Source organism: Anomalospiza imberbis, chromosome 8, assembly GCF_031753505.1.
Source record: "Anomalospiza imberbis isolate Cuckoo-Finch-1a 21T00152 chromosome 8, ASM3175350v1, whole genome shotgun sequence".
Taxonomy (NCBI): Eukaryota; Metazoa; Chordata; class Aves; order Passeriformes; family Viduidae; genus Anomalospiza; species Anomalospiza imberbis.
The window spans coordinates 27,094,950-27,106,060 of record NC_089688.1 but is presented as its reverse complement, the minus strand read 5'-3'; positions in this window follow the sequence as shown (position 1 = coordinate 27,106,060).

Genomic DNA, 11,111 nt, shown 5'->3' with positions numbered 1-11,111 from the left:
TGAGTGTTTATCACCCATGTAACAGCACCTTACATTTGTCTTTCCACCACAGGATCTGTGGTGCTTTTTAATTTTCAAATTCTAACTTTTTAGGAATATGGACCCTATCATATTTAAAGAAGTGGAGCCACACTTCCAACTTTGTTGGCCAATGGCTTTATAAGCCATTAAGAGAAATCCTCTTGGTGCAACAGCAAATTCCATTTTTCCTGGCCGCTTTTACAAAATTATCCAGATATATTACTCCTTCTGAGTTTTTTTCCCCTGCCAGAGATACTTAGAAAATAAAAAAGCAAGCCAAACCAACACACCTGAAAAATCTTTGGCAATTGTACTTATCCTTTATTTGTTTCAAAATAAGTTATTTTTGTACTGTTTGCCTGGTTATTTTATCAAGCAAGTGAAATCTGTGTTTGAAGCAAAGATGATATTTGCAGAAACAATGAGTAGTTTCTCATCCCTTAAAATGAAGGGGGAATGAATCAAAATAAAAATGGTTTTGATTATAAAATGAAGGCTTAGAGTGAGCAAGCTGTATGTGGTTTTTGGCAACACTATTTGAGTGAGTAAGAATTGGAGCCAATCCTGCAAGATGAGTAGGTCTGAAGATAATGTAGACTATAAAGAATTATTTCTGTTCCCTGTTTCAAATTCCACATGTTCATTGACTTATTTGCACCTCTGAACAGCTCTGAATTAACATTCTCTCTTAATTGCTTCTGAGCTGGTTTTTTGTGGGTTTATGGGCTAATTTGTAGCGTCAATGTCAGCAGTTCTGGTTTGGAGCATGCAAAGGCATCTAAACAAAGGGATTTTTAGTCTAAAACAATGTATGGGTTTGGTATGTGTGGAGAAGTAGTGAAACAGTGGAAACACAGAGCACAAAATATTACAGGTCATTGTGTGAGGAAAACACCTCTTTTGACTACTATTTTTAAGTTTTAAAAGCATTTAGAACCTCAGAGACATTAAAGTATGTTTTATTTGAAAAAGAGGGAATAGGACAGAAAAACACTGTAGTCCAATAGGTGGCATAAGTGTAACAATGGAAATTCAGGGAAATAAATTAGAAAATAATCTTTTGTCGGGTGGATTTACTATTGCCCATAGCTTGTGGTTTCAAAAGTGAAGGGGGAGGGAGAAAGAGGAAGAGAGAGAAAGAAAAAAAAAAGGCAATTATAATTTTCCACATTTTAAAATGAAAATCCAAAGGAAAACTGACTCAAAATTCCAGCTACAAACAACATTTGTCATTATGAATATTTGGTTGTTACTCATGGATATGTATTAATAAAATACACTGATTTCAGCCAACGCCCCTAGTCCAACTTTAGAAGTGTTTAAAGGTCAGGTCTGGATTCATATTGCAGCAAATGAACCTTATCTCTGCAGTGTGCCAAAAAAAAAGCCACCTGAGTCTTGACAGCCCTGAACTTTAAGCTGCTTAAAACCTTTAGCCAGGCATGACTCTGGTGAAGTTGAGTCATTTCTAACCATACACTTTCATCATTTGTAGAGCCTACAGCATTAACCCTTTTGCTTGCTTGATCTTTTAATGGGTGAAGAAAGAAAAATACTCTCAAGTAACTATTCTATGTCTGGAAGAATAGGAGATCATGGACTTGGTCATAGGTCTTGCTGTCTTGTGAATAAAAATAATCTACATTAAACCAAAAAGAAAATTACCCATTAGGATTATGTAAAAAAGCATTACATCTCCGTAAGCATCAAGTTACCAAGATACGTTTTTGCAAAAGAAAAAAGGTCAGTTACAACTATTAAACTTGTATATTGTTTTATACTAAGCCCTTCCAATGGCCTCTCTGAGGGACTGTTTAGTTTGTATTACACTCTAATAAACTCCAGGTGTGGAGGACAAACTGAATAATAAGAACCCGATGGACCAGACTAGTTAAAAATAATGTGGTACATTCCTAGTTCTCTGCATTTAATTTATTGTTAATCATTGTTATTACTTACATTTATTGGGTAGTTTTTCTGGATTTATTAGGCACTACATTTAACAGTGTTATCGCTTGTAACTGACTATCAGTGGAATAGAAAACATATTTTCTTAAAGAGTCTTACCCTAATTAGTAAGTTGTTTCCCTATTGAAATAAAACAGACCCTAGGAGAGTCAAGTTGACTGACTTTATTTTTTTTTTTTTTAAGTCAGAATAAAAGCTAGGAAACCTGTGTTTTCAAGACCACCTGTCAGAGCAGACAAGCAGAAGTATCCACGTACCCTACACAGAGCTCTGATAGCTGAAATACTTGGCTGGGAACTAGCAAGTCAGAAGCTTGAAGGTTTTCAGCTTCATGGCTCAACTAATCGATGGATTCTGTTCCTGACCAGTGTGACGTGCAGGGGAGAGCCATTAAAAAGATGAACAAAAGGCAGTTTGAGCTGTTTACTCAGCAATCCCATACTGTACAGCCAAGCCAGTGGGGCACATGCCAGGGTGGATGATGCTTCAGGGTGGAAGATGACCCCAGAGGCAGGCAATGGCAGAGCTCCCAGGGAGCACAGAAGAGCAGTCACGGCCGGGAGCAGCTGCTTCACTTCTGAAAGCTGCTCATCCCCTGGGCAGCAGAGCCCCTTGCAGGTCACCTGCGACAGCCTCGGGGTGGCAGCCAGGCAAACCTGCATGAAGATCAAGCCCTGCAGCCTGGCCACGCCTGTGGTTGTGTACCTGCCCCACCCAAACCTCGGGCAGCAGTGTGAGCTGGCTGCCAGCTGGCATTGGCACCACCTCATGAAAATAAAAGGGTGTGATGAACACATGTAGCTCTGTGGTTATCTGCCTGGATAGACAAATCAAAACTGCTCCTTTGGTGGCGAGTTCATTATTCAGCACTGATGATAAAAGCAATAACCTTCTTCCAAAAGCCCAGGGCTTCTCTTAAGAATAGGGGGTGCAGTCTGAGCTCCTCTCTGTTCTAATCAGGAGGCCACATTCAATTAAGATATTCAAGCTGATATTCTTGAGCACCTTCTGTTTGGAGAACTGAAAGGGTTTTTCACACAGCACAGGTCAGTTAGGAAGCTCAGCATAAGAGATACCTTGGCACGATCTGTGTTGAAGGTAAAGTCTGGAGGAAACTCAGAGCTCCCAAGGTCTGCATTCAGCCACTGTAGCCAGAGGTAAAGGGATTGTTTTTAGAGTTTTTCACCACTGTAGGCACCATTACATTTTAGCAGTGCCCCGGGCACTCACCCACACCATGGGTTCTGCTCATAACAGGCTAGGGGAACCTCCTGGTGACAATCGTGGCTTTACTTCACATCCATCATGACCATCCAAAACACCAAAACCCTCAACAGCTGGGGTGGGAGTGAGGACAGGGAGGTAGGCTGGGTTTCTCTGGACATCCATGCAGCTGCTTTTACAAGCCACGAGCTCAGATTCAGGGCTCTGGTGACTGTGGTGTCAAAGGTTGAAACCTCCCCAGTGGCTTCCCTTCCTGTGGAACCAAATATAAATCACTGCTGGAGGAAGTGCTGCTTGCAGAGAGAGACGGAGAGGGAGAGAGGGGAAGCAAGAGCCAACAGATGATTTGCTGCTCTGCTCCTCCTAAATCCCTGGTATTTAACTCACAGGAAAGCAGCAGGAAGTTTTACTAGTTTGAAGGGAAAGGGGATGAACAATAGTAGGTCAGATGAATCCTGATGACAGCTCCTCTATACTGCCAAAATGGGAAATTAGGGATCACCAGAGCAGTTCCTCCACTAAAAGTGCTTAAGTCACTGCTGCTGGAGAAAACAAATCTAAGACAAACCATTCTCAGGTCTACAGGGAGCAGATGGCCCCTTCTAATTTACAGAAGCCAGGAGATGTGGTCACAGGTGGAAGTGGACTGCTGCTCAGCCCCTTGGCTGTCTGTGCCAGCGATCTGGTGCCACAAGTTTTGCAATGCCTCCTTCTACAGCTGGAATGTCTGCTGCCATCTGGAAATCCCCATGAGCAGCACATGGCTTGTCTGAGTGCTCCAGCTTTCCATGGGGCAGCAGCAGTGTGGGCAGTACTTGCACTCAGGTGATGCAAAAGCCAGGTTAGCCCAGAGTGGCTTTAGCCCGCTATTCCCCTTTTCCCCAGCCCCATGGGGCCCCTCACCATAGTCCTGCATTTGCTCTGATATTGTGGTATTCTGAGTCCCAATAGTTACATTTTCTGCTGGCTGCTGGCCTTAGGATTTTTCCCTTCTCTCTGCCCCAAATTTTGTGGCTATATGGAAGTGCATGTTTGCAGAGGTACAAATTGCTCAGAGGGTAATTTTAAAGGAGAGCTTTTGCTATTGGTCATGTTACATGTATGAAAATACGTATTGCTTTTTCCACTGATGATATCTTAGTGCTCCATCTTGCCCCATCATCGTCACATGTGTTTTCTACAACTCTCCCTGATTATAAATCACCCTAAAAACCCCTCACCAGGAAGACTGTTTTGCATGTTGTTCCTGTTCAAAGCAGACCTCTGATCTGTCATTGTGCAATTTTGTCTGAGATCCACATACTGGAAATGGGTCCCCAAATGTCCCATTCAGACTGTGGGTGCACTTATAGCAGGGAAACAAGCCAAAGAATTGCATCACTTTGCATGTACCAGTAAAATTATATCTCAGGCAGTGAGAGTGCAAGTTAGTTAGTAAATAATAATAATATTTCACACTTGTATAGTTCTATACCTCCATTAAAACCATCCAGGTAGTCTTTGCTCTGAAAAAGCCCTCCCTGCCTCCTTCCTGTTCCTTCCTCACATTTTGAATTATGTTGTTAGTTTGGGGAAAAATGTCTGTATTTTAATGCCCAAAAAAAGAATCAGATCTTTCTAGCCCCCTTCACAGAGGGGTTGAGATGCACTGGGGGGTGATAAGGAAGCAATGGGACATCAGCAGTGGTGGAACCCAGAATCTCCTCTCAAGTCAGGGTGAACGGGGAGGAGTCAGAAAAATGCATTTTCTTGTAGAACAGGAGCTGCTCAGAGGCAGAGAATGGGGGAAGTTGGATTTCTTCATGTGTTCTTCCAGCCCTGAGGAAGAGTAACCCCAGCAGAAGGGGCCTCAAAGGAGGGCAGCCTCTTGGGTGGTTGTCCCCAGTTGGGAAGTAAGTGGGGCACACACATGGAGATGTGCGTTTTTCAGCAGTGGGGCAAGAATCAATGGTGTAACTGAGAGTTGTCTTCCCATCATTTGGTGCGAAAATTACTCCCAGATGTTGGAGGGTAACCTCCTAAATATACCAAAATGTACTCTCCCAAAACAGAAGAAGAAAATAAAATAAATGGGATTCCAACCAGTCAGCAAGCCGTCTTCTGCCTCTCCAGTGGTCTGCAAAATTGGCCTTTTTAAAATCCTAATGGAACCTCCTGAGTTGAGTACCTGAAGAGGCAGGAACAGAAGAAATTCTAAGTTTCCTTCTTTTTCACTCTCAGATAGGTAGACAGACATGAGAATTCAGCCTAGTGTGAATAACTTTATCCATTCCTGATATTTCCCATCATCTACAAAAGCAGTTTCTTTTACTGGTTGTTGTTTTGTATGTTTTTCCAAACAATACCCTTTAGCAACAAGACCTCCCTTTTTTTAATGCATTTCCAGAGGGACTTGAGTCCAGATCACACACACACAAGGCAAGCTTCCAGCATTCTTATTCCTCCACTGGAAGAAATAACCAGAGCCAGCATCCCTGTACCATTTCCCAAACGGTTCTGTTCTTCTGACTTCAGTGACAGCAGTGCACTGTTTCTAATCCATTACAGGAATTTATCACAGTACGTGTCAATTTGTTTCTCTTCTTGCCTCTTCTCACTTTAAAATGACATCAGGAAAGAGACTTTACAGCAAGGCTGCTTCAATCCAAGTTTTAGCGACAGAGCACTTAACTGGATCCTAACTGTGCACATTAAGTTTTAAGGGCATATACTAAACAGATCAAGTTTTACTGTAGTCTAGAATTTCCTTTGTTTCCTTTTTGGTGGTGATCTGTGTTACAGTTTGAAACACTAGCAAAAAAGCACCTGGGTTTTCTTTTTCTTCTTTTTCTTTTTCTTTTTCTTTTTCTTTTTCTTTTTCTTTTTCTTTTTCTTTTTCTTTTTCTTTTTCTTTTTCTTTTTCTTTTTCTTTTTCTTTTTCTTTTTCTTTTTCTTTTTCTTTTTCTTTTTCTTTTTTTCTTTTTCTTTTTTTCTTTTTCTTTTTCCTTCTCTTTTTCTCTTTTTCTCTTTTTTTTCTCTTTTTCTCTTTTTCTTCTCTCTTCTTTCTCTTTTTTTTAAGCAGCTTGTCCTAAATAGATACTTTAGAGCACTATAATAGGGAGCACCCATGCTGTAACACAATAGGATGATCCCATTTGACAGTGGTCCTAATCTGACACAGAGGAGAGACAAATCTATTACTGAAGAAATCTAACATGCATACCTGTATGGTTTTCGGATCAAATCCTTCTCTTACACGTTATTGCCTTCTTTACGTGCTGCTGTTAGGATTAAAAAAAAAAAATCTCTGTTTTGAGTATATTTTTTCTGTCTGAATAGCCAGTAGTTAAAAATCACATTAATGAATAAAAACGCTGGGGAAAACTGCATCATTGCAAGATTCTGAAGGGCCCAATCCTACATCACTTATTTTTATGAGTCATTGTGTGAACTGAAGCTGAAAGGATAAATCAAATGTGTGAGGATTAGTGTATGAGTAAAGAGTTCAGGATCAGGACCCTAACTCTCAGCCTCATAAATTTCCTACTGGAGACGATTCAATGTTATTCATTCAGCTTTTAAAGAGGGAGTTGGGAGGCAGTTGTGTCCTTTTTCTTTTTAATTAGATTTCGTTTATTTAGATTGGTATGGAGATGGTCAACCACAATAGGGGACCAAAAGCAGAGAGTAGGGCAATTCCTAGAAGCCTGTAACAATCAGCATGGGATCATGTTAAGTGCTGGGCACTTAATTTCCAGAACACGTTGTTTGATTTCCTCAGAGACCAAATAAAAATGGACATGACTGAAGTTTATGAAGGGAGATATCTCAGTTCAAATGGGAACATTAAGACATCCCCAAACCAACAGCCACAAAGGGCCAAAGAATGAAGGAGAGAAAGAGATTCAGCTTCAAATGCATTCCCCAGAGTAATTATGGGAGGAACTGGGGGGTGGGGGGCAGAATTGGGGGTGGCCTTTGAATGGGATGAAAACCATGAGCATTACAAAAAGAAAAGGAGAAAAGGGGGGCTATGGGCAAACAGGATGGAGGAAGAGAGCATGAGTGGCAGATGTCACTGATTTCATTCCATCATCTTAACTTACTGTTTGAAAAAACTCCTCATGTGTGACCTGAAAAGAGAGAGAAACAAAATGAAAACAGGCATCAACAAAGCACTCGCTGTACGATTTCAAAAAAATGTAAATTAATGACTGGCAGTAAGAATCTCCAAAGGAAACAACATCCCAGTTTAAGCACTGCCATCAACAAAAGCTCAACAGCATATGGTAATGTTAACTTTAATATGAAAAGATAATAACAATCTTTAAAAAGTGACTTGAGAAAAAACCTTGCTAGGTGCTCATCCTTTTCAACTTGCCTAAAAAGAAAAGATGTTGGAAGGTTTTATGTTTTTTTTTTTCTCCCTCTTTCCCTAAACTGTTCACATTGTATAGTTAAATGAGGTTGAGATTAGTACAAATTTTAAATAAAAGTGCCTAGGATCTCTGACTAACAAGGCAGAAAACCAGATTTGTAACGGATAATTACTTCTAAACTTATTTAAATGTAGGTCTATTGATTGAAGTAAGTTCTTTAGAGCAGATTCAAGGTAACATTTCCTCCCTTACCCTTTTTCTAAAAGTGTTGTTGTTGTTTTTGTTGTACAGTTGAAAAATGAAATCCTCTCATGGCCCATCCTGTGCACTTCCAGCTGTTGGCTGCAGCCTTGCTTAGCACCCTTTCCTCCTTCAGAGGCCACACGTTAATTGCATCTGTGATATGTTAAGCACACATGCACATTGCATGCTAAAATATTTTTTGCTCATGCCATTACTTTGTGGGTTTATGCAAATTTCTGCCTTTCCAGGGACAACCTTTGCCTTTTGTCTTTGAAAATTTCTCATCTGTCCTATGCTGTAATCAAACAGAAGCAAATTACTTTATTCAGGTCACCTTATGAAGGCCAGGTCACCTTATGAATGCTGTTTACTCACATGATGTGACTTCAGTTTGGACTTATATGAAAAAGGCTAATTGATATCATTACAGAACCCAGAAGCAGATGCAGCCTCACATGTCACTTCTGACCCCTGAAGAATATCACTTTCTTAACATGACTACAATGGGCCAAAGTGACTAATTTTAAAGGTAAATATTTAAACCAACAACATCTCCATGCAAATCTTCATTACAGCGGCATTTTAACCCATGATCCCACAGTGAGGGCTTGAAGATATCATTTTGCAATAAAGAGGTATTTCATGGTCAATTGACTTTATCCAAAAATAATAGGAAAGGAAGCTTGCAGGGGGAAAACCAATCTAGTTTGGCACAAAATGCTAGCACTACTGGATGTGAGTAGAGAAGAGTTTAAAGGACTCTTGTGCGCTTAGCCGTGCGCTGAAAGAATCACACACAAACAACAGCCACCACATGAATGCATCCATTATATCCTTTATTGAAGATCACAACAATAGTAGCACTTCATTGAAGAAAAGATGATTCCTCTATTATAGACAGGCCCCTCAGATCGCCTAGCTCAGCGTACAACTGCAAGATGTACAGTTCTCTCTGCATTTTCATGTCATTGCCAAAACACACAAAGTAGATTCTCAAATGCCTGGGGCTAAATAACAGCCCCTACGAACCGTGCTGGAAGTTTGAGAGCCCAGAAAAAGTTCTGAAGGTTTTCTCTCCCTCTCTTCATGAGAGAAGCCAAAGCTCGTGGGTACAGTGTTTGTCATGTGAAACAAGGCTATTTTATATCATTTGGGGTTGTTTTATTAATGGTGCTGAAAAATTGTTCGCTTCGTTTCACTTTTGTCTCCTTTTGAACGTAGCGGGATGAAGGTAGAGTGTTTTTAACACATCCAAGATAAGAAAGAAATAGACCCTTTTGTCTCTAGAGCTGTGTGCCATCACTATTAAAAATCTTTCATCTCATCTCAGACAACAAGCAGAGAGCATGACAAAAAATAGAAGAGTCAACAGTAAAAAGTGTGTGGCAGGGGTGTGAGCTGACAGGTAGAGAGAGGCACCTCTTTGCCTCAAGTTTCATCCTGGAAGGGTTGGCCAGGGCAAAATCTGTTCTTCTGGGGCAGTCCTTCTCATGTTTTGCATGGGACAAATATCAGAAGCCCACTCGCAAAAGTGACCCACGGGCAGGTGAGGAGAGCTGTCCTGCAGGAGGAGGAAGGGATAATTCAGCCAATGGAGGGATCTTGTACTGCCCTGGCATCGTCACTGTCCTATAAAACTGGAGCTCCTGGTGCCCAGCAGAATGTTGTCAAAAACATCAGGGGTGAAGTAGAACCAAGGAGGGACACTCTGGGCCTAGGAGGGACATCAGGGGCCAAGAGGGGAACATCAAAACAGGTGCTGCAGTTTGTGACCGCAAAGGAATGCTCTGGGGCTGCCACAACCTCAAAACTGCCCGGCCACCTGCTTGCCACTGGATGGTTTTGCCCCCTGACAGCTGGCAAGTGCCATCAGTCACCACCTGTGGGAGATGGCACTGAGACCACCTGAAATGTCAGCTGAGACCACCTGACATTTCAGCATCCCCACCACCTTTCCCCATGCTGGAGCAGCTCCAGGAGGAGCGCTCTGTGTAAAAGGATGAAAATAACTCCTTTCCAAGTCAAGCAAAGGTACTTGTGGATCAAGTCTAAGTTCAATACACCGTCCGAAACCAACATAAATGAAGTTTTAATGCATTTGCCTTTGACATTTCAGAAATAAATGCTTAGATATTTCATTTTGAAAGAAAATGTAATTTGGAAATTGAATTAAATTTCCTGTATGAGGGAATGAAAAACAATAATAACAGATGAAAAGGAATTAGTTCTTTTTCCACAGCCTGAAATTACTTCCTCATATTGATTTTTTGATTGGCTTGATTTTTTTTTTTTTTTTTTTTTTTCATTTTGGGGCTACAGGAAGGATAAATGGTTCTTTCAGTTAGTCTGAAACACTGCTGTACAGACCAGTCAATGACTCTAAAAAAAGAGGAGCAAATGCACCCAGCACCTGTGTGCAGGGCTCTGCTTGGAAACCCTTTTCAATGTGTCACCTGGTGCCATCAGTCCTATTTCTCTTCAAAGATTTGTCCCTCATTCAGTGATTAGAAGTCCAGTGGCATCATCTGTGGGTTTCGGGGGGTGTATTTGCCAGGGTGGACCCCACAGATTTTATAGAGAAACCTAGAAATACCTGTAGAATATAATAGAGATTTTCTACCAGGACTTCTAAGCATCAATTTATAGACCTCCTGCCCACAACAGTAAAAAAGTAAATCAGCAAAGTATAATTTTTGGCAAAATAAGTCAGAGCTGAGGAGGTTAATGGCAAATAGAAAAGCTTGTAAAATCTTGGAGGTCCCTTCAACAACTCTGATTTATCTTTTGACTTTTTCTGTTTATCATCACATTTTGCCAAAAAAATAGTGTTTGCTGTTTCTAATATTTTTTTAAATAACATCATTCATCTCAGATTTCCCCGAGATGGCAGCACTAAACTCAACAGTGCTATTGAAAAACACACTGTGGCCTTGAAAATGTGTGTGATCAAGAGGAGCAAGGTTTCTGCTCCCTCCCTGTAGATGCCTTGGTCAAAAATTGGTGTCAGCTCCATGTCAGCTTGCTTTCTAAATTGGGGGTGACATGCAAAAAATCTGCTTGGAAAACTGCTGGCCTTTAAAGGAGACAGTGTATTATTCAGTTCAATGGGGTGAGATTGGTTTTAAAGGTTGATCAACAGAACTGGTACAAAACAGATTTTTCAGCTCATTGAACATTTTGAACCTTTGTTCTAGTTCTTCCTGTTGACCATAAAGTCAATTTATACTTTCAGTTGACCAATTAGTTGAATATATTAATCTTGAATGGTTTATTGTTGTGTGAGTTGGAGAAAACATA